We start from the raw sequence: 27,892 nt of genomic DNA, 5'->3' as shown, positions 1-27,892 counted from the left end.
CTTGAGGCTGTCTAGTTTGTGGTTTGCTCTTCAAATGGTATAATCCTTGGCTTGATACAACTTGGGGGTGTCATTTTATCTTTCCTTGTTGGTTTATGGGTGGGGTTGGGGGCCCTCTCTTCCTCCATAAATGTGCTTCAGAAAGACAATGGTTTCTTCTGATGTAAGTGTTCAGAAAAGAAGGCTCATACCCCATTTGTTCTCTGTTTCATGGTTATAGGATTAAATATTCAGTCTGTATATCATATATCTTTGGAACATGTCCAGCTTTTTTTTTTTTTTTAATGTTCAGTGCAGTTCAGTCGCTCAGTCATGTCCGACTCATTGCAACCCCATGAATTGCAGCACGCCAGGCCTCCCTGTCTATCACCAACTGCTGGCGCCTACTCAAACCCATGTCCATTGAGTTGGTGATGCCATCCAACCATCTCATCCTCTGTCATCCTGTTCTCCTCCTGCCCTCAATCTTTCCCAGCATCAGGGTCTTTTCAGATTAGTCAGCTGTTCGCATCAGCTGAATGCCAAAATATTGGAGTTTCAGCTTCAACATCAGTCCTTCCAATGAACACCCAGGACTGATCTCCTTTAGGATGGACTGCATGGATCTCCTTGTAGTCCAAGGTACTCTCGAGTCTTCTCCAACACTACAGTTCAAAAGCATCAATTCTTTGGGGCTCAGCTTTCTTTAAGTCCAACTCTCACATCCATACACGACTATTGGAAAAACCATAGCCTTGACTAGATGGACCTTTGTTGACAAAGTAATGTCTGTGCTTTGTAACATGCTATCTAGGTTGGTCATAACTTTCCTTCCAAGGAGTAAGCGTCTTTTAATTTCATGGCTGCAATCACCATCCGCAGTGATTTTAGAGCCCCCCCAAAAAAGTCTGACACTGTTTCCACTGTTTCCCCATCTATTTGCCATGAAGTGATGGGACCCGATGCCATGATCCTAGTTTTCTGAATGTTGAGCTTTAAGTCAACTTTTTCACTCTCCTCTTTCACTTTCATCAAGAGATTTTTTAGTTCTTCTTCACTTTCTGCCATAAGGGTGGTGTCATCTGCATATCTGAGGTCAGTGATATTTCTCCCAGCAATCTTGATTCCAGCTTGTGCTTCATCCAGCCCAGCATTTCTTATGATGTACTCTGCATATAAGTTAAATAAGCAGGGTGACAATATACAGCCTTGACATACTCCTTTTCCTATTTGGAACCAGTCTGTTGTTCCATGTCCAGTTCTAACTGTTGCTTCCTGACCTGTAAACAGATTTCTCAAGAGCCAGGTCAGGTGGTCTGGTATTCCCATCTCCTTCAGAATTTTCCACAATTTATTGTGATCCACACAGTCAAAGGCATTGGCATAGTCAATAAAGCAGAAATAAATGTTTTTCTGAAACTCTCTTGCTTTTTCGATGATCTGGCGGATGTTGGCAATTTGATCTCTGGTTCCTCTGCCTTTTCTAAATCCAGCTTGAACATTTGGAATTTCACGGTTCACATATTGCTGAAGCCTGGCTTGGAGAATTTTGAGCATGACTTTACTAGCGTGTGAGATGAGTGCAATTGTGCGGTAGTTTGAGCATTCTTTGGCATTGCCTTTCTTTGGGATTGGAATGAAAACTGACCTTTTCCAGTCCTGTGGCCACTGCTGAGTTTTCCAAATTTGCTGGCATATTGAGTGCAGCACTTTCACAGCATCATCTTTTAAGATTTGAAATAGCTCAACTGGAATTCCTTCACCTCCACTAGCTTTGTTCGTAGGGATGCTTCCTAAGGCCCGCTTGACTTCACATTCCAGGGTGTCTGGCTCTAGGTGAGAGTATAGTTGATTTATAATGTTGTGTTAGTTGCAGGTACAGTACAAAGTCACGTGTATATACAGGTTATCACAGAACGTTGTGGAACATAGCCAACTTTAACAAAGCTCCACCTTCAACATTTTTCAGTGATCAGATAGGGATGCAAAATCAGAAATCCTGTCCTTCCCGAAGATCTAACACTGTGTTTTCTTTTTTTTTTTTCGATGCTTTAGTATGGTTTATTAAGCTGTGCCTTAGTACAAACGCTGGGGCTTGCCCATGGTGCTCTTAATGTACAAGGCCCTGATGTTCTGCCAATTTTTCTTGAGCAATGACACCAGGAAGTTGACAGCTAAGTGGATGTTGTACACAGGGTCCTCATCTGTCATCTTCACGTGGCCAACAGCCACTGCCAGACACAGCACCTTCTTCATCTGGAACTTGATCATGGACTTCACTTCATCAACTTTGGCCACCATGTTCTCATTGTGGGTCAGCAAGGAAGGGAACTTGCCAGACTTGTTCAGGCCTGGGCCCAGGATTCGGGGGATCTGCTTGATCAGAGACTCTGAAGCCAAAAAGGCATCATATTTCTTGGCCAGCTTCTTGACCAGTTTCTTATTCTTGTTGAGTTTTTTCAGTGCCTCAATGTCCATGTGGGGGATATCCACAGCCTTGGCCTCATCACCATGCTGCTGGTCCCCCAAGACACACACGGAGAACTTGGGGCGGGGAGTAGACTTAAGCCTGACGGTGCCCGGGAAGCGTCTGTCCTTCTGAGGGTCATAGTTCTTCAGGCTGATCTGAAGCTCCACTGTCTCCAAAAACTTTCTGCGCTCGTGCTGGTTCCCGCACCGCCTCGTAGAGGGTGTCACAGGAGACTTTGCTACTCATAGTTCCCTACGCTGCAATAACCAGAAAAGAGCCTAACACTATGTTTTCTAAGTGAGAATTTGGTCTTTGATTCTTTAAGTATGGACAAGTGTCCTAACACAGGTTACAAAGCAGTGGATTAGCTGTTTGGAGAGCAAGGAAATGACAGGAAATTCAATCAGCAATGATGGCACCTCCTAGTCCAGTAACACTCTGAACCTGTACCATCTATAATAAGTGGTTCTGAGTCTTCTGTGACATTCCTATGCCCACCAGTGTCATCCTTCAGCTCAGCCAGAAGACCACTTCCCCCAGTCTTCCTCCCTCTTCTTTCTCTCATGCCACTACCTTTGCTTTGTTGCCAAATCTTAACACAGCAATTGAGACTTGTTGCCTTTCTCCCTCCCTCTTGCCTCCTCTTTCCCCTACTCTCCCCACTCCTTCCCCATCCTTCATCATCTCGCAGTTACAGTGCTCGCCTGGTCATCAGTCCAATATCCCCTTCAGAGTCGTTGCCTTGCCGACTCCTTGTGATATCCACCCTGAATCTTGTCGTGCCTTAGCTGTCACGCTGCTCTCCTGAGCTCCTCTTGCACCTACACCTGCTCCCTTCTTTTCTCCCCACATCCCTTCAGTCTGATCTTTCCATCTTTGAGCCCCGTCTTCCTTTTTCAAGAATCGAAACCCCTTTGGATCTTTGACCCTCTCTGTACAGGCATCCTCAGTGTTATCTTTCCAGCTCTCACCTCTCCATGAGCTCCAGAACTCCCCTGCCATCTGTTTCCCAGATTTAAAACTACGGCAAAGTTGATCTATTTTATGTATGGTGCATCCTCCTTTGTTAGTAAGTAAGCTCTCAAGGGACATAAATCCATATCCATGTTACTGTTTTAACCTTGGTGCCTAAACTCATGCCTGGAACGTGCTATTGCCTCAATACATATATCTTGAACCAATGGAATGAATGTTAGCTGCAACATTTATTGAGTACTTGTCTTGGAAAGAAAGTATCTCTCTAAGCACTTAAGGTGATTAAGCTTAAATTGAGTGTTGTTTAGTCGCTAAGTTGTGTCTGACTCTTTTTGCAACCCCATGGACTGTAGCCCACCAGTCTCCTCTGTCCATGGGATTTCCCAGGCAAGAATACTGGGTTGCCATTTCCTTCTCCAAGAGATCTTCCTGACCCAGAGATTGAACCCATGTCTCCTGCATTGGCAGGCAGATTCTTTTATCACTGAACCACCAGGGAAGCCCAAGTTTGTTACTTCACAAAGACACGACAGGATCCCCTGAGACTGACACATCATTTGCCCAGTTTTTAAAACCAAGGACTGTAAAGCAAAAAGTCCCTCGGAAAGATTGAGGGCAGAAGGAGAAGATGGCATCAGACGATGAGATGGCTGGATTGCATCACGGATGCAATGGACATGAACTTGGCAAACTTGGGGAGATGCTGAGGGACAAGGAGGCCTGGCATGGTGCAGTTCATGGGTTTGCAAAGAGTTGGACATGACTGGGCAACTGAACAACAAGAACAAAGCAAAAAGAAGGCAACTCTCCTGCTGCTACCGGTGAAAAGACATGACGTGCTTCAACACAGATTGGATAACCAACTCCAGCTTTTAATCACTGAATTTTGCTTGGAGGTCTGTATTTGATTTCTGCCATTTCCTAGCTATAAGAACTTGGCTAAACCTTTTAAGTTATCTGAACTTTTGCTTCCTCATATTAAATTAGTAATATTAAAAGGATATCACCTCTGACTCCACAGTGTTTATGCCAACGTATGTTGTATATTGGTCTTGCCACTAGTACAACTCAACATCAGTGTTATCCCTCAGATAAGGACGGTTCATATTCATGGATAGAATAGATTCTGCTAGGGTCTTGCAGAGCCATAACACAAAACAAAAACAAGGAACCACAGGTGTTGAAGTTATGTGCCACTCTTAAAGGAACCTGTATCCCCACTGCCTTCTTTCATTACTTTTTCCATCCATCTATCCACCAGTCCATCAAATACTTACTGAAGTCCTACCAGTGGTAGGCCTGGGCTAGAGACACAAGGACAAAGGTAAATTCCTTTGGTGTGATGGAGGAGGTGGATGTCTGCTGGAATCAATGAGATAGTACAGTGAGGAGGGTGCTTTACCACGCAGGTGTGAACCGAGAGCTTTGGGGACCCTGAGAAGCATACATCTCCCTGATTGTGGTGTAAAGGAAAGCTTTATAGAAGGCTTGACACTTGACTGGATTCTAAGTTATTAAGAGCTCTCTGAAGAACTCAGAGTTTCAGGAATAATATGAAAAAAAGAGAGGTCTCACCTATAGCTTATCATCCTATGCTTTTAATGGAATATAACTGAAAGATAGTTGTATAGTCTAAACAAGAAAAATTAGTATTGTTTGGAGTTCTTGGGGGAAGACCATAGTAGGAGGACCTTGAAAGGGAACTTGAAGGGTTTGAGCTCGGAGAGACTAGAAGAGTTTATTCCTCTGGAATCTCCTCTGATGTCTAAGGTGGGTAACCCTGATTCCTGGCTGACACATGGCTCATCTGGTTGCTCCATCTTTGTGCCCCTTAAAGTCATCACTTAGGTTCACCTGCCATGGGTGCCAGAGAGGGCTCTGTAGGTCACTGCTAAATCATCAGTCTGGAAAATAACTGGGGAGGCATCTGCTCACCAGAATGGGACAGGGGCTGGAAATGGAGTCGTGTTTGGTTTGGAAACTTCAGGTTAATGAAGCAAGGCATGTGTCTGTAGCTAGGCAGCATAGGGAAGAACAGGAGGGTGAAACTTTATAAGCCTGTGGTTCTTTGGCTGTAGATCTGAAATAATCCAAGAAGACATGTATACTCTACCACCTCCCGCTGCTGGGATCCAGGGAAAGTGCAAAGGGCTCCATGTGTCTCTTTGTAACTTCTCTTTGCTGGAGGGAACAGTTGCACATGTTTCCAAGAAACTTGTCTGGAGACCTTCTGGTTTTTCAGGCTGAATAATTTCTGTTCCTTGCTAGACTTCTCAAAGCTTCATCTGAGTTTTAGGGCCAAGGATTGACATAAAGACAGTCCAGAGTCTGAATGAACTTTCACGTGACCTGTTTAAGACCTGTCACAGGGATGTTCTACCCAGAAGAGCTTTAGCTTATCTGGGGAAAGAGAGATAAAGCTGGGTGCTGTCAGTGTTTGAGAAGTAGCTTAGAATGGAGGAAAAAGTTCTAGATTGGGAATAGGAGCCCTAGATTCCAGTTCTGGGGTTTATCTGTGTGACCAAGAATATATTTTGTCCCATATGTTCTGGGCTTCAATTTCTTTTGCAAAATGAGAGTATCAGACTAGTTATTTTTATACCTGTTTCAGTGTAAATAGGAGAAGGAAATGGCAACCCACTCCAGTATTCTTGCCTAGAGAATCCCATGGACAGAGGAGCCCTGGTGGGCTGCTGTCCATGGGGTCACACAGAGTCAGACATGACTGAAGCAACTTAGCATACATGCATGCATTGGAGAAGGAAATGGCAATCCACTCCAGTGTTCTTGCCTGGAGAATCCCAGGGACAGGGGAGCCTGGTGGGCTGCTGTCTATGGGGTCGCACAGAGTTAGACACGACTGAAACGACTTAGCAGCAGCAGCAGCAATGTAAATACTCTCAAGTCTTCTTTGGCTGCTCTCTGTGTACAAGTGTTTCTAAAAAGCATAAGTATGATATCTCCTGCACATTTTTGTCACCATATGCACAGGCATTCCTGACTCAGCTATGGGCCCCACCTCTGCCATATGCTTCCCACACTTTGTCGGTTGGGCTGTCCTTTATGGCCCATCTCAGTGCAGCATACCACATGTTCTTTAGTGCATGAGGTGACTGACACAGGCTGACTCCGTGTCTTGTTCTATAGGCTGCTTCTTGAGGAATCTTGAATCCAGCAGCAAGCCCCACACTAGCTTTGTTCTGTGGAAGGGGAGGTGGGAGAGCAGGCTTCAGATCAGCTCACACATGCTTTATGAAGTGGTCCTGAGTGGGCCTTGTGAAGCAGCTGTTCTCTGCACCACACTGTAGTCTTAAGCCTAGACTTGGATAGCATACTCTCCCTAAACCAAGTCAGATAAACTCTGAGGCTCAGGAAGAAGCACACCGTGTTTGTCCATCCAAATGGCCATAAGGCCCGAGGATGAAGCATTAAACCAAAACTGGTAGAACTCTAGAAGGCAGAACCAGGACGGAAGCTTCAGAAAGGGGAAGATGTGTGGTTCTCTGAAGTAGTTCCACAATGATGCTTGCTGTGGAGTAGGATATAATTACTAGTGAAATTAGTTTTCTTTTTTCTTTTTTTTTAATTTTTATTTTATTTTTAAACTTTACAAATTGTATTAGTTTTGCCAAATATCAAAATGAATCCGCCACAGGTATACATGTGTTCCCCATCCTGAACCCTCCTCCCTCCTCCCTCCCCATACCATCCCTCTGGGTCATCCCAGTGCACTAGCCCCAAGCATCCAGTATCGTGCATCGAACCTGGACTGGCAACTCATTTCATACATGATATTATACATGTTTCAATGCCATTCTCCCAAATCTTCCCATCCTCTCCCTCTGCAACAGAGTCCATAAGACTGTTCTATACATCAGTGTCTCTTTTGCTGTCTCATACACAGGGTTATTGTTAGCATCTTTCTAAATTCCATATATATGCATTAGTATACTGTATTGGTGTTCACACCAGTCAGAATGGCTGCGATCCAAAAGTCTACAAGCAATAAATGCTGGAGAGGGTGTGGAGAAAAGGAAACCCTCTTACACTGTTGGTGGGAATGCAAACTAGTACAGCCACTATGGAGAACAGTGTGGAGATTCCTTAAAATTCTAGTGAAATTAGAATAGCTTTCCCTGTCCCTGTTGGGGTTCTCATGGATATGTATCAATATTTTCAGAGATTTTAAGAGAATAATGCACTTGATTCAAGTCTCAACTCTACCACTTACATGTGGCTATGGCGAGTCATTTAACTTCTCTCAGCTTTATTATCTAAGATAATAAAGAATGTGTTGTGTGCCAGGTTGCATCTTTCACAAGGTAGTAATGTGATTGAAAGAATATCATGTTTTTGAAAGTAATTGTAAGCAATATGTTCTTAACTGTTGGTTATGATTTATGATAGTTTAAGGACCACTTGGAGGATGTGCTCAGTACCATGGAACCTGTCAACAATAAAGTTAAAAAAAGAAACTCAATGTATACACAGTTTTGAAGTTCAGCTTCTTAGAGGTTCACTTGGCAGATCCACGTGTCAAAGTTTAACAGTCCCTGAGATAGAGATCTAATAATTATAATGATACTTTGACCTCCATGATGGAGGCTACATTTCTATTTTTCTATTCTACCTCTGTATCTCCAGTGATTAGACATGCATCCCATTGGAATATAGTTAGGGCATGATTGACATGGGTGACGTGCGTGTGTGTATGTGTTTGTACTATCCACTCATGACTTTCTATCTTCTAGCAGTTTCCATAAAGTGATTAAGCACTATATATGATGGAAGAGGCACAGTGCACTCAGGGTCATAATGTTTCACTCACTAACGAGCCAGAAAAGGATAATCCCACTGCTGTGTATTCTACTAGCCTGGCTCCCTTCTGCAGGTTAATTTTGGTAATGTGTCATATTTTCTCTGACTCAGAGGGATTAGCTGGGAAAAATACAGATTGTATAAACAATTCGAACTCCCTGGATATGATTTGGTATCCCTGTCTCTTTTCAGTCACAGCAGGGTCACACCTGCTAAATATATATTTTTAAACTAATTCCTTTTAGATCATTCTTTCTGAACAGCACAGTCATAATAGAGAAATTGTTCTTTCATATCTTTTTTTAAAGCATGTTTCATAGGTGCTCCTCTTCCAGTTTAAAGGGAGAGTTCTAATCACTGTGCTGCCTATTTTGCATTCATTTTTTATTAAATTTGTAAAGTGAGCTATGCAATATATGCAAAAATGCATAAATCATACTGCACAAGTTTATAAGTTATCATAAGCTATCACTATCCAGATAAAAAAGTAGAATACCCTAAGAGACTCCTCTCATGTTCTATTCTGGGCACTAGTCCTTCTTCCTCCTCAAGGGTAGTCAGCATTCAGATGTCTAATACCATAGATCAATTTTACTTACTTCTTTATTTTATATAACCAGAAACATATAGAGTATGTATTATTTTTGTTGCTGTTGTTGTTGTTGTCATTCAATGTTACAGAGTCTTCCATAATATTGGAATCCAGTATAACATTTTTTTCCTTTGCAATTGGTGCTTTTAGAGTCTTGTATAAGCAGTCTTGTCTACTCAAAGGTCATGAAGGTAGTCACCTATGTTATCCTTCAGAAATCTTATATTTTACCATTATACTTAGAGCTATAACATATTTGACACTTTATTTTCATGTATGATGTGAGGTAAGGGGTCAATAATTAATTTTTCATAAATATATCTGAAAAGACCTTTTATTCCTCACTGTTTTGTCATAAATCAAATGTCTGCATATATGTGAGTTTGTTTCTGGACTCTGGTTGGTTCCATTCACACACTTGCCTCTTCTGGGTCAGTGCCACAGTCTCTAAAATAGTACAGGTTTATAATAAGGCCTAGTACCTAGGGATATGTCAAGATTATATTGGCAGAGGATATGTGTATGTGTGGCTGATTCAGTTTGCTGTTCAGCAGAAACTAACAATATTGTAAAGCAACCCCGCACACAAAAAAAACAGTTATATTTGCTATTGCATCTCTATACATATTTTGCAATCATTTTGTTTATTTTAATATCAGCAATAACAGTTAAAAACAATTTATGGGATTTTGATTGGGGTTGCTTTGAATCTATAGACTACTTTGTAGAGAATTGGCCTTGGAGTACAGAATGAAGCAGGGCAAAGGCTAATAGAGTTTTACCAAGAGAACACACTGGTCATAGCAAACACCCTCTTCCAGCAACACAAGAGAAGACTCTACACATAGACATCACCAGATGGTCAATATAGAAATCAGATTGATTATGTTCTTTGCAGCCAGAAATGGAGAAGCTCTATACAGTCAGCAAAAAAAAAAAAAACAAGACCAGAAGCTGACTGTGGCTCAGATCATGAACTACTTACTGGCAAATTTGAACTTAAATTGAAGAAAGTAGGGAAAACCACTAGACCATTCAGGTATGACCTAAATCAAATCCATTACGATTATACAGTGGAAGTGACAAATAGATTCAAGGGATTAGATCTGATAGACAGAGTGCCTGAAGAACTATGGACAGAGGTTTGTGACATTGTATAGGAGGCAGTGATCAAGACCATCCCCAAGAAAAAGAAATGCAATAAGACATGTCTGAGGAGGCCTTACAAATAACTGTGGAAAGAAGAGAAGGGAAAGGCAAAGGAGAAAAGGAAAGATGTACCCATTTGAATGCAGAGTTCCAAAGAATAGCAAGGAGAGATAAGAAAGCCTTCCTCAGTGACCAGTGCAAAGAAATAAAGGAAAACAATAGAATGGGAAAGACTAGAGATCTCTTCAAGAAAATTAGAGATACCAAGGGAACATTTCATGCAAAGATAGGCACAATAAAGGACAGAAATGATATGGTTCTAACAGAACCATAAGATATTAAGAAAAAGTGGCAAGAATACACAGAAGAACTATACAAAAAAGATCTTCATGACCCAGATAACCATGATGGTGTGATCACTCACCTAGAGCCAGACATCCTGGAATGAGAAGTCAAGTGGGCCATAGGAGGCATCACTCCAAACAAAGCTAATGGAGGAAATGGAATTCCAGTTGAGCTTTTTCAAATCCTGAAAGATGATGCTGTGAAAGTGCTGCACTCAATATGCCAGCAAATTTGGAAAACTCAGCAGTGGCCACAGGACTGGAAAAGGTCAGTTTTCATTCCAATCCCAAAGAAAGGCAATGCCAAAGAATGCTCAAACTACCACACAATTGCACTCATTTAACATGCTAGCAAAGTAATGCTCAAAATTCTCCAAGCCAGGCTTCAACAGTACATGAACCATGAACTTTCAGATGTTCAATCTGGATTTAGAAAAGGCAGAGGAACCAGAGATCAAATTGCCAACATCCTCTGGATTATCAAAAAAGCAAGAGAGTTCCCAAAAAACATCTACTTCTGCTTTACTGACTATGCCAATGCCTTTGACTGTGTGGATCACAACAAACTGTGGAAAATTCTGAGAGATGGGAATACCGGTCCACTTGACCAGTCTCCTGTGAAATCTGTATGCAGGTCTAGAAGCAACAGTTAGAACTGGATATGGAACAACAGACTGCTTCCAAATCGGGAAAGGAGTATGTCAAGGCTGTGTATTGTCACCCTGCTTATTTTACTTATATACAGAGTACATCATGAGAAATGCCGGGCTGGACGAAGCACAAGCTGAAATCAAGATTGCTGGGAGAAATATCAATAACCTCAGATATGCAGATGACACCACCCTTATGGCAGAAAGTGAAGAAGAACTAAAAAATCTCTTGATGAAAGTGAAAGAGGAGAGTGAAAAAGTTGGCTTAAAACTCAACATTGAGAAAAGTAAGATCCTGGCATCAGGTCCCATCACTTCATGGCAAGTAGATGGGGAAACAATGGAAACAGTGACCGGCTTTATTTTTGGGGGCTCCCAAATCACTGCAGATGGTGACTGCAGACATGAAATTAAAAGATGCTTGCTCCTTGGAAGCGAAGTTTTAAACCATCCTAGACAGCATGTTAAAAAGCAGAGATTACTTTACCAACAAAGGTCCAGCTAGTCAAAGCTATGGTTTTTCCAGTGGTCATGTATGGATGTGACAGTTGGACTATAAAGAAAGCTGAGGCCGAAGAATTAATGCTTTTGAACTGTGGTGTTGGAGAAGACTCTTGGGAATCCCCTTGGACTGCAAGGAGATTCAACCAGTCCATCCTAATATTCATCGGAAGGACTGATGCTGAAGCTGGAACTCCAATATTTTGGCCACCTGTTGCAAAGAACCAACTCATTTGAAAAGACCCTGATGCTGGGAAAGATTGAAGGTGGGAACAGAAGGGGGTGACAGAGAATGAGATTGTTAGATGACATCACCAACTCAATGGACGTGTGTTTGAGTAAGCTCCGGGAGTTGGTGATAGACAGGGAAGCCTGGCATGCTGCAGTCCATGGGGTCTCAGAGAGTCGGGCACAGCTGAGGGACTGAACTGAACTGAACTGTAAAGAATTGATAGGTTTACAATATGATGTTTTCTAGTCCATGACCATGAGGCTACCCTTTTACTTATTTAGGTCTAATTTAACTTATCATGACAATATTTTATAGTGTGTGTGTGTGTAAAGGTCTTGTACATATTTCAGTGTTCAAGATTCATTCCTAGATATATTGCTTTTAATTTTTATTTACTTTTCATTTTGTTATAATTTTGTTTACATATTTTTGGTGCTAGTATATTGAGATAGAAATAATTTCTCTGTGTTGATCTTGAAGCCAGCAGCCTTGCTAAATTTACTTATTTATTCTAAAAATTTGTAAAATATTTGCATTTTTTATATGCAAAATCTCATCTCCTGTTAACAATTATTTCTTTCTTTCTAATCCTTATATCTATATTTTTTCTTACCTTGTAGCATCAGTTAGGGCTTCAGTACAATATTGAGTAGAAGTGGTCTTGAATGATACCTTTGTCTCATGTTTAATCTCAACTTTTAATTCCACTACTAACTATATTGACTGATACATTATTTCTACTTTTAACTAATTAGGAAAGTCTATTCTTATTTTGTTGAGTTAACCTGAATGATTGTTGAATTTTTGTCAAATATCAAAAATTTTGATGCATTTTAGATTGTTTACTTTTCTGCTTTACTCTGTTAATGTAATAAGTTATATTGATTTATAATAGACTTCATTTTTAGAGCAGTTTTAGGCTCATAGCAAAATTGAGTAGAAAGCACAGAGAGTTCTCATATACCCCCAGACAGGTACAGCCTCCCCAACTATCAGCATCCCCCACCAGAGTGGAACATTTGTTAGAGTCCATGAACCGACACGATACATCACTGTCACCCAAAGTCCAGAGTTTACATCTGCCTCCGTAGCATCAAACAGTAGAGTTTCACTGCCTGAAAAATTCTCTTTACTTCACCTATTCTTCCTTTTTGTCCCCTGCTGCTGCTGCTAAGTCGCTTCAGTCGTGTCCGACTCTGTGCGACCCCATAGATGGCAGCCCACCAGGCTTCCCCATCCCTGGGATTCTCCAGGCAAGAACACTGGAGTGGGTTGCCATTTCCTTCTCCAATGCATGAAAGTGAAAAGTGAAAGTGAAGTCGCTTAGTCGTGTCCGACTCTGTGTGACCCCATGGACTGCAGCCTACCAGGCTCCTCCGTCCATGGGATTCTCCAGGCAAAAGTACTGGAGTGGGCTGCCTAATCCTTGACAAATGTCGATCTTTTTACTGTCTCTACAAATTGTACCTTTTCCAGAATGTCGTATAGTTGGAATCATATTAAATGTAATCTTTTCTATTAGGTATCTAATGGTTTCTCACTGGGGCTTCCCAAGTGACACTGGTGGTAAAGACCCTGCCTGCCAGTGCAGGAGAGACATAAGAGATTCTGGCTTGATCCCTTATTTGGAAAGATCCCCTGAAGAAGGAAATGGCAACCCACTCCAGTATTCTTGCCTGGAGAATCCCATGGACAGAGGAGCCTGGCAGGCTACGATCCATAGGATCGCACAGAGTGGGACACGACTGAAGCAACCAAGCATGCAGTGGTATATCATTAGTGTTCAATTTTCAGTTCTCTAATGACATGATGATTAACATATTTTCATGTGTTATTTGCTATTTGTGTTTTTTTTTTTTTTTTTTTATGAGGTGTCTGTTCAGGTCTTTGCCCATGTTTTAAATTGGGTTGTTTTTTTTTCCTTATTGCTGAGTTTTAAGGGTTCTTTGTATATTTTCATTAACAGTCCTTTATCAGATATGTATTTTCTGGATATTTTCTCATAGTCTGTGCTTGTCTTCTTATTCTCTTGAGGAATTACATTGATTTTAAACATTACAGTAACTTGCATTCTGGGATTTGCCCAAGTTGACTGCATTGTATTAATACACAGATCCACACAGATATATATATATATACACACACACATACAGAATTTACTGATAATATTATGTGTATAAAATTTGAATCTTTGTTTATGAGATGAATTGTCCAAAATATTTTTCTTGTAACTCTGTTCTCAAATATTAATATCAAATTTTGCTATCTTCAAAAAAGAAGTTGTGAAAATTTGCTTTTCTATTCTCATTTTGTCATAACAAATAATTTTGTTATGGTTTTGAAGACTTCACATAAAACTGGCATTATTTTTTCCTTAATTATTTGGAAAATTCATGTCTGGAACCATCTAAACCTGAAATTCTCTTTGTGAGAATGTTTTTAATTATAGACTTGATTTCTTTAAGATACAGAACTATTCTGATTTTTATTGTGTCTGGTTTGATACATTTTTTAAAAATGTATTAAAATGTCAAATTTATTTGCATTAACTTATTCACAGTATCCCCATCTATTTGGGCAGCACTGTATTGATGTCCCTCTTTATTTCTAATATTATAACTTGATGTTTTCTTTATTTTTCTCTTGAAAAGTCTTATCCTTACCCTCATACCAGGATTTCTCATTTAGCAAGCCCTCTTTAAAAACCCAACTTTTGGCTTTGTTGATTATTTTCATGTATATTTTATTATTTTAAAATTTTTTTTTTTTTTTTTTTACCGTTTCTTTACTTTATTGAGCTTTATTTGCTATTCTTTTTTTTTCTTGAGATATATAATTTGATCAGTGATTTTTAGCTTTCTTCTTTTCTAACATTTGTGTTTAAGGATAAAAATGTTCCTCTAAGCATGGCTTTAGGTGTATCCTACAAAATTTTTATGTCATATCTGCATAGTCATTCAGTTCAAGATCTGTTCTAATTTCCACTGTTTTGCTTGGGTTTTTTTTGGCCCTGGATTATTTGAAGTTGATTGCTTAATTTCTAAGCACTTAGGCATGCTCAGTTGTTGTAAATAATTTCTAGCTAATTCCACTTTGGCCAGAGAATATGCTCTACATTATTTCAATCTTTTCAAGTTTGTTGACACTTTCTTTATAATCTGGTATATGTTTGCTTTGAGTGAACTTTTTGTATTGTGCAATATCTGGAATTTTTATAAATGTTCTTCCAATATTTATGGGTATGTGTATGTGTATGATTGGTTTCTTAATCATACTATTCAAATCTTTTATATGACTCCTGAATTTTTCTTTCACCTGCTGAGAGGTCTCTGACTTCCTGCTATGATTTTGGAGTTGTCTCCTTCAGTTATGTCAATTTTTGTTTCATGTGTATCTTAGATTATTTGATATGTATAAATTTAGAACTTTTACATCTTCATGAATAACTGACTCCTTTATCCCTATACAACTTTATATTTTTAGTAGTATTTCTTACTTTTAAATCTAATTTACTTAACATTTATATGTATGCACTTTCTCTTATGGTTAACATTTTTATTATATTTTGCCTCCATTCCTTTACTTTTAAATTATCTGAGTTTTTATATTTAATTTCTTAGTTTCTTATAAGCAACATAGAATATTTTTAAGTCATTGTGAAATTTTCCTTTTAATTGCATTATTAGCCAGTTTAACATTTAAAGTAGTGACCTCTTAACTTATATTTAATATAAGTTCCTTCTAGTCCATCCTCTCTTTTCTTAATAATTTCTTCCGTTGTGTCTACTCTTCTGTTAAATATATCAACTGAATCCTTAGTGTGACCCCTGGTGTTTCACAATTGAATTTTCATTTGATTCTATTTTATAGTTTTCAGTGTTTGCTAAATTTATGTTTTGTCCTCTAATAACTTTAAAATCTGTAGCTGACATGTTCAAGTCCTTGGTCAATTACTCCCACATTTGAGTCTTTTGTAGGTAGCTCTGTACTTTTTTTTTTTCTGGATTTGGGGACATTTGTTTTTGTCTCTTGGTATGCACATGATATTTCATAGAATATCTTATCCTAAGTGCAAAATTATGGAGCTCATTGGAGATTGTGAGTAGTGTTGTTTTCCTCCAGAGGAAATTTATTTTGTGTCTGGGAGACAGAGCAGGGAAAAATCCCCTCAATCCAGTTAATGATGTAGAAGTTAGATTACAAACTTGGTGAGGCAAGATCTGTTTCTAGTTACCCCTCCACCCGTGATACAGTTCTTCAGAGGCCCAACTGAGAGTCCTGGATATCTATCTGCACTCCTTCTTTCTGGCAAACTTCATATTTAATTCTGTCCTTCAAGATCTGTAAGATTGTTAAATGTTTGGTTCAGCTTCTACATCTTTCAGTTGCAGCTTAAGAATTGAAAATTGCCTCAGGGCAAAATTAACCCTGGGTGTCAGGGGTGTGTCTTTGTATTTCCATCTTCTGTACTTCCTTTCCCTCCAGGATTTAATGCCCTCAAGTCCCAACTGCCTTAGCAAGTCTGTGAGGGCTCCAAGTAAAATTTTCTGCACCTATCTTCCACACAACTCCTAGTTGTTTTTCTGAGGAATGTTGGTCTACAAGCATCTCATCTACCATACTCATCAAACTGAGTCTTACTTCACCCATCTTGAATTTGAGGCTAAATAATGATGCTCAGTAATAAGGACCATGAAAAAAGAAATCCACCTCCACCACTTTCTCTCCTAAGTCTTTCTAATTCTAAAGCTAAGCCTTTTTCTATTCAAGCCCCTATTTCATGTCTCACTCTTGGGTAATTGTTTAAAAATCCTCATAACAAAGTACTAATTCTTAAGGTGAAATCTTCCTAAGAGATGGCTACATTTTATTAATAGAGCAGATCTGAAGGCTAACAACTTTTGACAGAAATACCTACGATGGAATAATAGAAGAGGGAAAATTGTTCTTGTTTGCATGGCTCTCAGTAATAACATGGGGCCATCTACCCACACCACAGCCAACTTTGCCTTCAGATCTCCCCTCTCCATCTGAAACCCTTCCTCTTTTCCAAGCATTCACTGCAAGTTGCTTCCTCATACAAAAGGGGACTTACCCTCCTGAACCTCCACGTAAGCTGAAGAATTTAATCATCCAGCTCAACGCTGCCCACCAGCTGGCCAAATTCATCGCCCTTTTAGAAAAGAGATAACCTGTTTTATCTACTATGCGCAAGAGGCAAAAAGAGATAAATTTTTTCTATTTCATACTATAAAGCAGATCCCCAATACTCCATGAAGGGGATTTTAAACAATGCACAATTAAGCCATTGGTTAGCTGTTTGACCTGGAGAAATTCATTTAACTTCTCTCAGGCTTGATTTCTTCACCAACAAAATAGGTCTGGCAATAATATTTGTTTCATAAAATTGTTGTAAAGATTACAGGAAGTAATGCATGTGATTATTATTTGAGCAACTTTTCAGATTCCACAGAGTGTTTGAAATAAATATTTAAAAATTAAGGAGTATGAAGTTCTTTCTAAAGTGAAAAAAGGCCACTACTGAAAACTTTTGCTGTTGCTTTTTAGTAGTCGGTCATAGCCCCCATTTGGAGAAGGAAATGGCAACCCACTCCAGTATTCTTGCCTGGAGAATCCCATGGACAGAGGAGCCTGGTGGGCTGCTGTCCATGGGGTTGCACAGAGCCGGACACGACTGAAGCAACTTAGCAGCAGCAGCATAGCCTCCTTTAGACTCAAATCAAAATCTTATGCCCTAATTGAGTCAGATGGTTGCTTTCATTGCTCCTGTGTCTGCTTTTCTTAAATAGCGGACCTTAATCAACTGAGGAGGTATTGCAGGAAACCAGCTAACTGGGAATCACTTTCTGAGACATAAACTCTGAGGGCTCAAGGGGTGAAGGGAGTCTTCTTACTTTTAGGCTGGGTGGGAAGATGTTACAGACTGTGCTCTGATTCCAGAGAAGAAAGGATTATTTATTTACTTCTCCAGACTCTTGGTCTCACATCTTCTGGATGAGTGTGAGGATAGGTAAATAGAGTCGATAACCAAACGGGCTCCTTCGTGATCCTAAGCCGTGGCCCACCTTCTATATGAAATTGTCTTTTGGTCTTCAGTGACTCCTTCCTTCATCACATCATTTTCTGCCATCACAGTTTCATTACTAATGACTCTGAATGGCCAAGGACTTTCTGATGAAAATGATTTTTGACACTGAAAATCCAAATCATATTTGAGAATGTGATCTGGTGACAGCTTGAATAATAGTCATTCCTTATGTTAGATGGGGTCTTACTCGTCACAATCTGTGTTTGCTCATATCATTGACCTGTGTAGCAGTTTAAAACAAATAGACGGAAAGAATAGCCATAATTGCCATTCGCCAAGTATGTTTTGTTTACAAAGTGTCTTCATTTAATTTTTTATCATTTCATTTTCATACAAATCCTTTAAAGTGGACACTATCATTGTCTATGTTAAAGAATGGCTGTTGAGACTCAGAAGGCAAAAATTTTGCTCAAGATCCTGAAGCCAATAAATGATGTGGTCAGATTTTCAACTCAGTTTAACTGGCAATGTCATAGTTCTTTAACAATACCTTGCTGTCTCTCCCAAGTGCTTTTCCTCAATATGTAAAGTGAGATTGTACCTTGGCGAGGGAGCCATGTCAAGTATGATAGGTAGGTGAGTCAGGAGTAGATTTTTAAATCTCCTAAACCTTAGCCCAAATCTCTTTCTACCGATCATACAATTTTATCTCAATTAATACCTCAGCTTTTGGAAATGGGTACTTTGTGAACCTCTCTATTTCAGAAAGACTTTTGTGGTGCTGAAGGTGGAGGTATAATGCATTAAACATCCTAGTTCAAAATAACCAATCAAAAATTCAGATGTCTAAAGAGTTGCCATTTCTACTGTATGTGGATCACTATCAAATTTACTTAATGTCAACATCATTATGCGCAATTTAATCTCTAATTCAGGAAAACAAGTCTGGGTCTCTTGGTGGCTTTGTTGTCGATGTCACCATTATTTTTGAGCCGTTAGTATCAGAAATAGAGAAGTTACTAGAACATTAAATAAGAGAGAATTGGGGCACCTCAGTTTCTTGTTTTACTCTGTACTTCTGTGTCTGAGCCAAAGCACTCATATTACAAGACTAAGGCAGATTTTGGAGCTTAGACAGCTCTTTCTTATTGAATTTGTTCTCTGTTGAGGGAGAAAGATTCTAGAAGCCAGCCTATCTTGGATTGTAATGAGGCTTTGAACAGCTCTGTTACTCCTCTTTAAAACTTGTAAACTTTTCTAAAAGAAGAACATGTGTCTAGGGCTTAAGCCCAGATCCTGGCCTAGGCCCCTCCATGGAGGCTGACTTGATGCTGATTTCATGACTCATTGTAGGTTCGTCCACCCTGATTTTCCTTCCAGGTCCCTGTGAACTATGGCAAGGCTGGAAAGTCCAAGGGCTTGACCCCAATTCCTCTCCCCGAGCTCCTTTTTTTGTTTGTTTTTTTGCAGAATTTCCACTCAAGCGCCTCTTTCTGGCCCCTCAATAGGCGATACACATGGGATGAATGGGGAACATATATAGGCTGAGGATACAGAGACGAGAATGACTGCCTAGCCATGGATCTCAGCAATACACAACACTTCCAGCATGCATCTGATGGTGAACGCTTAAATAGCCTGGTGTATCTGAACAAAGAAAACACGTGCAGGAGCACTAAATCTTAGCAAGATAAGGCTCTGTCAGAGAGAGGAGAGGAGACTAGGAGGATCTGAGAAGGGGTTAATTGAGGGCGAGGGCAAGTTTTACTCTGTTACCAAATTGACCCATTTGTATCCGTTTACCTTTTTCCCTGGAGTCACTCTCATTTCACTTGCTGGGAAATGGACTGAAACTTGGTGTTGCAGAGGGAATAACTACGTGGATCTCATACACACACGCGCACACACACACCCACATGCAGATACACACGGCATAGGTATGCCAGCTCTCTTCCTTGCTGTCTGAGGAATCTACTAACCAATTCTTTCATTGTCCACTGCAGTACGAATGTAAAAATATGGGAAGTTAAAAAGAAGTTACAGCCTCCAAACCACATTATTTTTTTCACCAAACCATGATGTCATGGACTTACCTCACCTTTAGTGCAGCCAAGCGAATAATGTGTACTGAGCTTTCTATCATGTACCATTATAATTAGCTCTGTCAGGCCTTAGCCCTGCAACCCTCATGCAGATAATATGATAATATGTCTTCATAACCAAGTGACCTTACATGCACAATATTTCTCCCCTTATGAAGATTGCATGTCAATAAAGTAATTGAGTCTCGGAGGCTGCAGCGAGGGAAGATTTAGATGATTGGACATGCGGAGCAGTGATGTATGACCATTATTATTCCTCTTGTCAGGGAGGCGCGTACAAGCGAGGATGGCCAGGAGATGACAGGGATGACGGGTTGCGTTTCATTAAAAAAAATATTGCTGTTAATCACCACTCTATTCTTTTCAAAGTCACTGAGGAAAGAAACTCTTTTTTCATTTTAGCTCACGATGAACATCCCAAATGGGTGCTCATCATAAGGTTTCCAGTCTCAGTCCCTCACAGGGCATCTTTCTTCCTGTGCAAAGGGGCTAACTTAAGATTTTAATGACAAGATCAGCAATGGGGATGTGGGCAGGGGCCACCCGACTGCCCTGCCTTAGGGCTCCTTGGATTTCCATGAACAGAAGGACGCCTGCTGAGATGGAAAATCGCCTTCCCTTCTCTCCCCGAAAGGAGTGTGCTCACAGGCTCTATAAACAGAAATCAAATGGGAGCGAACCCAATCTGAGACAACTATTTTTACTTGAATTAATTTGTTTGGACAGTTTTAACACTTGGAACATTTATATTTCCATACTTTATAAAAGCAAACATGCTGTTTCTCTAGCTGTAAATTTATCTTATGATATCATAACAGCTGGAAACTTGTAGCCTGGTAGGATTTTGTTTCATATTTAAACAGCTTGAGAAATATGCGGGAAACGAGGTGTATTTTTCCCTATCTCTGTGTGTTTTCCCATCTCCTCTTGTATTAGGCTACCCTAGGAGTGTTGGCAGTATCACTGGTAGGGTATCGAGAATTTCTGTTAGGCTGGCGTTGTTAATTTCTGCTCCGTTGCAAACACTCTTCTATAAATGCTGAGAATGCTTGAGAGCTCTTTCTAGGGGTGTTGGAGAGTCTTTCCAAAGGGAAAGAAAAGCTAATAGCAGAAGCATCTTTTGTTGGCAGAGGGGCTTCTGAAGTCTTTAAATCTTTGTTCATAAGTAATTGACTAAGATCTAGCAGCCTTGAAGGAAAAGAAGCTGATGGTATCACTTTTTAGTCATAGTATTAGCCTTATGATTTATGGTGTAAAATTAGCCACTGCATCCTCTCATTACGAGTGCTGAGTGATTTCTCCAGGCCAGCAGGAGAGAGTTGTGTGGAATTGAGAACCGGCTTTGTGTGTCTCATTGAGCCCTACCATTTCCTCCTAGGGAGGCCCAGCGAATGTTTTTGGAGAAGGGGATGTTATTTTTCTTTGGTTTTGTTCTGCCCTATAAAAGAAAAGACCAAACATAAATAAATTACTTGAAGGAGCATGAATGTTCAAAGGAAAAGTTAGCCTGTGGGTGACCCAGTAATAGAGGTAGAGAATAGAGTTTCAGATAGTGTCATTAAGTGATTTCAACCTCTTCATCCCACTACCCCTCTCCTTCCCCAAAAATCTAAGGCCAAAACTTTCTGATATTTTTTCCATTGAATAGTATCTGGGCTAAATCTCAGTTGCTCAGTCATGTCCGGCTCTTTGTGACCCCATGGACTGTAGCCTGCAGTGCTTCTCTTTCATGGGATTTTCCAAGCAAGAATACTGGAGTCAGTTGCCATTTCCTACTCCAGGGGATCTTCCCAACCCAGGGATTGAACCTGCATCTCCTGCATTGGCAGGCAGATTCTTTACCACTGTGCCACCTGGGATATTAATATATTAGTATCTGGACTAGAGATTATATCTATTTCCCCATTTGGACAGACTTTCCCTGATTAATTCAAAATCACCTAATAGATTTCAGGAGCACTAGTAAGATTGGTTCGGAAAAGGCAATGGCATCCCACTCCAGTACTCTTGCCTGGAAAATCCCATGGATGGAGGAGCCTGATGGGCTACAGTCCAAGGGGTCGCTAAAAGTCAGACATGACTCTTAGCGTGTCTTTCACTTTTTTTATCGTGACTCACTTTCACTTTTCACTTTCATGCACTGGAGAAGGACATGGCAACCCACTCCAGTGTTCTTGCCTGGAGAATCCCAGGGACAGGGGAGCCTAATGGGCTGCTGTCTATGGGGTCACACAGAGTCGGACACGACTGAAGCGACTTAGCAGCAGCAGCAAGTCTGGTTATTTCAGAAGTCCAAAACCCCTATTCAGATGCTAACATTGAAATTTTACAAATGGAGTTCCATCTCTTTAATTCAAGGATTTGGATGCTGGTAAAAAACACAACTCACTCTGGGAGAACGGATTAACCTGTTATCCATTATTTATATCTCAGTGAGAAAAAATAATCTAAATATTTTCTGAATAATGTAAGAAGAGAATAAGCAAGGTAGTAACTAGGTATCTTGAAGGTGAATTTACTGGCTAAGGTAGGATGATTCAGAAAGATGCATAGATGCAAAAAGGACCTGTGATGAGGAGCTTTATACCACTGAAACACAGCCTTGCTGACTTCAGTTTGCTCGAGCCCTTCCACGGTCCAGCTTTCTCCTCACCCCCATCAGCCCTCTTTCCTGGATGGCAATTCTATCAAGAGCACAGACCTCACAATCAGACTGCGTGAGTTCAAATCCCAGTCCTTCCACTTACCAACTCTGGGACTTGAGGAAGGCACTTAACTTCCTGGGGTTCAGTTTTCTCGTTTTTAAAAAGCAGAATAATAATGCCTTTCTCTAGGAAGGTGATAAATATAACAGTCTTAGAACAGCATATAGCACAGTTCTGTAAATATTGTCTATTCTGTTATCATCCTGGTGATACCCAGCTTGTATTGGTGGTAGTTGGTGGTCACAATGATGGTAAAGAGTTAACAGATCCTCACTATATTAAATATATTGGGAACTTTGTCCAGTATATAATTTCCTTTTGTAAAGCTTCGATCTGGACTGATTGTTTTTGAACTATTTTAAGTTCCAGTATTTGTAAAAGTCTGAGCTTTTAGATGGCAGTGGGAGTGGGTCAGGGTCCTGGCTCACACGCTCCTCCTTTACCTATTCCATCTCCCCACAGACAGCCACAGCTCTCTAGAGCCACTGATGACAAAAAGGAAGCATAACATGGGAGAGAGGGGATAATTCTAACTGAGTGCAAATCACTATCCCCTCTCTCCAAGTTTCCTGACTCCCGTGCCTTACCCCAAACAACCTTCAGGTTAGAAGGGAACTTTGAAATTATCTGCCCTAAGGTTTCTACGCTGAGCTCTGTGGAGCTCTCCTGTTCTGAAAGATGCAGTAAGGGACATGTGGGTGACCCAGCAGTGCTGAGCTGTGGCTTCCACCATCTCAACTCCATTTTCTTTTCATGCTTGAGTCTAATGAATATAGTGTTTATTAGTAACTAAAAAAAATGTATTGCTCATATAACAAAAAAGATTTTAAGATCAGTGGCCTAGGCAATCTTGTTTGGTCTATGGATGAGACCTAGATTAGGCTTGTTGCATGGTCACTGCTTATTACATTACTCACAGACTCTATGTTTAGAATCTTAGCTCTTTCCCCATCTGTGCCTATCTAGGTGTTTCCAGAGATTAAAGGCTTTCTCCTTGACTGTCCCTTCTACTCCACACCCTGGACAATCTCTTGAACTATTGTAGCACTAACATATGGTTGCTATGGCACTTAGCATCCATGTTTACCAACCCAGTGACAGCTCTGAGTGTAGTTCCAAAGGCCCAAGAAGAAGGAACAAATAGATGAATGAGGTATCAGGAAAATAGAAGTAAGAGGTGAGGGGCAGAAATTGAGCCACGTAATCTCCAAAGTGCAGGCGAACAATCCACTCTCATTTTGCACGAGGAGGGCTTTGACCGCCGGAGGAAGATTGATATCTCTCAGCCCCATTGAGCCCTGACGTGAGTCATCTGACCCTTCCATCAGTGGGGCCTGGGCTCCTGCTAACAGATATACGAGCTGATGGGCACTCCCGCCTGGAGCTGCCAGCACAGCAGCTTGGATCCCTTGGTCTTTATTTCCATCCTCTCCCCCTGTTTTTTGTCACTGTGTCATGTCAAATCATTGTCAGGTGGCAGACTGCACACCCCCCAAGTACAAAGGTATCAGGTTTCAAGACACAGGCTGAAATGAATATAATAATGGGAGCCAGAACTCAGCACAGACCACTTATCAGGCAAGGAAACAGCTAATAAGTGTTGCTAGTGGTTTCTGTGGGGGAGGCCCTGAGTGCATTTCCTGGGCAGGCAGGTGTAGCACGGCCTGTCCTGGGGTCCAGTTACAGGCAGGCTAGTGCGATTCGTATTGATGCCTGTCACTTCATGGCTGCCAAGCTGTTGATTCTGCGAAAGACCAAAGGCTCTGGTTATCTGGTAATCAACACTGCTCTCAAGAGCGACGTGGGGGAAATTGGAGAAACAGAAATAGCCTTTCCTAAGGAGTGACTGAGGCCATGGATCATGTTGCTGGTTTGTGTTTTCCTTTGGCCCCAACCTTTAGATTGCTCTAGCCTGTCCTTCCTCTGCATCACCAGGTAGCCATTCTCATTTGTCACAACATCAAATTCTCACCCACATTCCCCACTCCCCATCCTTTGATAAACTAGAGTGTAACTAGAATGGCTTGTATGATACCATAGGAAATAAGAATGCTTTTGCATCTCCAGGCAGAAATTCAATCTGTTACTTTTGACAAATTCCCAAATCCAAATGCATGGTTACTGCTTAAGCTTATTATTAATCCCACTCCACCTCACCTGTGCTGAAGACTTAAGTCTCTTTAAAAACACAAAAATTAAAATCCTGAAGGATTAGTAACAGAAGAATAAAAAACATAATTTATTTCCTTGCATAATTCATTTTCTTGATAACTGTTGCCTTCTCAGCTCCTTTTCTTTTTCTCATTCCAGAACTTTAATATCTTATTTCTCCAAACCATCAATGCCTTGATCATACTAAACTCTGAACAGGCAGCCTCCTATCCACTGATAAAGCTCCACTCTTGATTCTTGGGCTTTGTTATAATTTTAATCAATCAGTCTCTCTCTCCCACTCTCTCTCTTCCTCTTTCTTTACTCAATTCTCTTCTCCTATATATCACTCTTACCACCACCTCCACCCACAAAAAAAAAAAAAAAAAAAAACACTGGAAAGAGAAGAAGCATGCTTGCCCTTTCTATTTGCACAGAATATTTCATAAAGTGCTTATCACTGCTTTGTTAATTCATCAACCCAACTATTCATCCTTCCATCTCCCTATCCACCTAATAAATTCTACTGAGCATTGACCATCAATCAGGCTCTGGTTAGCTGTTCAGGAGACAACAATGAATAAGATGAGATCTCCTTCTGCAAAGAGCTTACCACCTGGTAGAAGAAAGAGACAGCCAGTACTGAGTCCTAAGTGATATGTGATAAGTGCTACAGATGCATGTATGGTGTACATGTATGCTTAGATATACACAAGCATGCCTGTGCCACACACACACAGAAGGAAGTGCAGCTGCCGTCTAACCCTAAATGTCTGCTTGGCTTTTGGCTTTTTCATTCATTCATGGATTAATCCAGTAAATCTTTATTATATGACAATAGCAAGATACTGGGTTAGCTCTTGGGTTTATAAAGATAAATAAGACATAGACCCTTCTTGTTCTTAGGTTTCCTATGAAAAGCAGCCTGAAATGAACCCACCCTGATCTTTCTGACCATGGACTAGACCATTCTCTTCTAATCTGTTTAATTCTATAGGTAAATTAAGAATCATCTATGTTGCACATTTGTTCCCTGTTCTCAAGAAGGATTTGTTATTGCCATTTAGTCACTAAGTCGTGTCTGACTCTTTGTGATCCCATGGACTGTAGACCACCAGGCTCCTTGTCCATGGGATATTCCAGGCAAGAATACTGGAGTGGGTTTCCAGTATTCCTTCTGCCATTTCCTTCTCCAGGGGATCTTCCAGACCCAGGGATCGAACCTGTGTCTCCTGCACTGTCAGACAGATTGTTTACTGCTGAGCTACCTGGACTTCCCTAGATATCATCAAATATCTACTTGCAGAGGAGTGTAGAGATTATCTGGCCCAAGTCCCTGTTTTTTGTGAATGAGAACACTGAGGCCCTGGTGTAAGTGACATGACTTCTCCAGGTCACATGAGGAGTCGTTGGCAGAACTGTAACTTAGCCCTTGGTCAGGCTAAAACATTTCTTTCCACACGTGGTGACGCAGAGCCCCGCAGTGACCTCAGCATAAGTCCCCTTTGCATGAGGTTCTAGAACAACATGCATTCACCCAGGCCACTAGAGGGTGATTCATTGGGCTGAGGGTGTTGTGTGACACTCCTCAGAGCAGGAGGGAGAGGATCTCAAAGGGAAGGGGCTGAAAAGGCAACCCAGGACTCTGGGTCAGGAACAGTCACACAGATCAAACATTTTACCTTCCTGCTTTGCAGAAAGGCTCAAACAAACAAACGAGGAGATGTAATGCCCTGATCAGCTGCTGCTGCTGTTTTCAGTATCACACTTCCTTCTGTTGGGAGGCCCTGTACCATGCCGCCTGCTCGTCTTGTCTTTGGGAGACTCTTCTCACAAGTCAGCGGAGCACTATCCCAGGAGGAGTCGGTCCTGGGGTTATCAGCTCATTAGGCCACACCAGTTCTCAGAAGCTGTTACCCAGAAACAGAATTCAAGGATAATGATTTCTCTCTTTGGTCCTCCTGACACTCTTTCTTTCTGGCAAAGGCAATGGGGATAAAAATGACTAAACAAATGATGAAAAGAAAGATTATACTCCAGATGGCTTGTTAGGCCTTGGGAGAAACTGGGTGGACTAAGCAAATGCTTTGACTACTGGGATATTAGTTACTTCCCCAATTTCTACTTTCATTCCATCTGTTGCCTCTGAAAAAAGAGGAAGTGCAAGGCTTTAGTTACACTGAAACATCAGATGTGTTCTGTACGCTGAGAGGAGCCTCTGCTGCATTGAGTCCTGATCGCTATGTTTCCATACCACCACACAGTATCTCCAATGTTCTCATTTTAGAAGCAAGCGAGTTGAGTACTGCAGTGGCAGAATTGGTGAAACAGGCTGTCAGGAACAGAGAGAGGAACATTCATTAACACTTTGTATAAGTGAAAAATAAGCTTGTGAAGAAAAGGCTCCATTGTCACTGGGCTGTGAATCATGGCAGGGAGGAGAATCAAGCCAGGTTTGTGGTCCCTCCCATGACCCAGGTCACTCGGGGTTTCGGCAGAATGTGGGACGTGCTGAGTGCAGGGCTAACCCTTCACTCTGCTGCCTTCACCTGTTCTGTGTGTTTCGCTGGACCCCTGGGTGCCCACGTGGGATGAGCAGTGTGCTTCCAGGAGGCTTCTTGCAAAATAAGCTGCTGATTGCTGTGACAAGACGCTGGCTCTGGAGGAGGCACCTCGTGGCCCTGTGCAAGAGCATTTGTGTTCAGGGAAAGGAAGTCCAGCCTCTATGCTCTTTGTGTCCAGATAGACACTCACAGTTTCCAGGAATAAACAAGGACATTTCTAAATCTGTCTTGGATCTTCACTCACTTTATCTTTGGCCATGGAATGTTGACAAATACTCAGTATGGTTGAGTGACCTTCTGTAGGTCAGAGCAGGCTCTGTTCTGATTGAGTGTAGAAAACTCATAAATCCGGTCAAGCCTCTGACTTGTCAGGGGGACAGTGCTTCATGGAGAGAGACTACAGCCAGAACCAGAGCCCACGTGGGCCTACATCCTTTCTCTATCCATGTGCTACCTGTGCTGCTGGTTCTTCCCACTCTTCCAAGTGATGTCCACTGGTTTGTGAGCACAATTTCTCCTCTTTGTGGACAGAGCTTTGGGGTCAAGCCCTGTAGGATCATGATGACAGAGACCCAGTGGTGTCTGAATCCTAGCTGTGGGCTCATTGCCTT

The 27,892-nt window shown here is 41.1% G+C and overlaps 1 protein-coding gene and 1 pseudogene across 1 annotated transcript in view; one reads left to right on the top strand and one right to left on the bottom strand.

Moving 5' to 3' along the window:
• Positions 1 to 27,892, top strand: part of LRMDA (leucine rich melanocyte differentiation associated) — an 861,351-nt gene that overhangs the window by 674,870 nt on the left and 158,589 nt on the right. The gene's annotated exons all lie outside the window — the stretch shown is intronic.
• Positions 2,013 to 2,695, bottom strand: LOC102270002 (large ribosomal subunit protein uL1 pseudogene; annotated as a pseudogene).

The sequence above is a fragment of the Bos mutus genome, chromosome 28, assembly GCF_027580195.1.
Source record: "Bos mutus isolate GX-2022 chromosome 28, NWIPB_WYAK_1.1, whole genome shotgun sequence".
NCBI classification, from domain to species: Eukaryota; Metazoa; Chordata; class Mammalia; order Artiodactyla; family Bovidae; genus Bos; species Bos mutus.
Note: the sequence above shows the minus strand (reverse complement) of the source record. Positions and strands in the feature narration are given on the sequence as shown.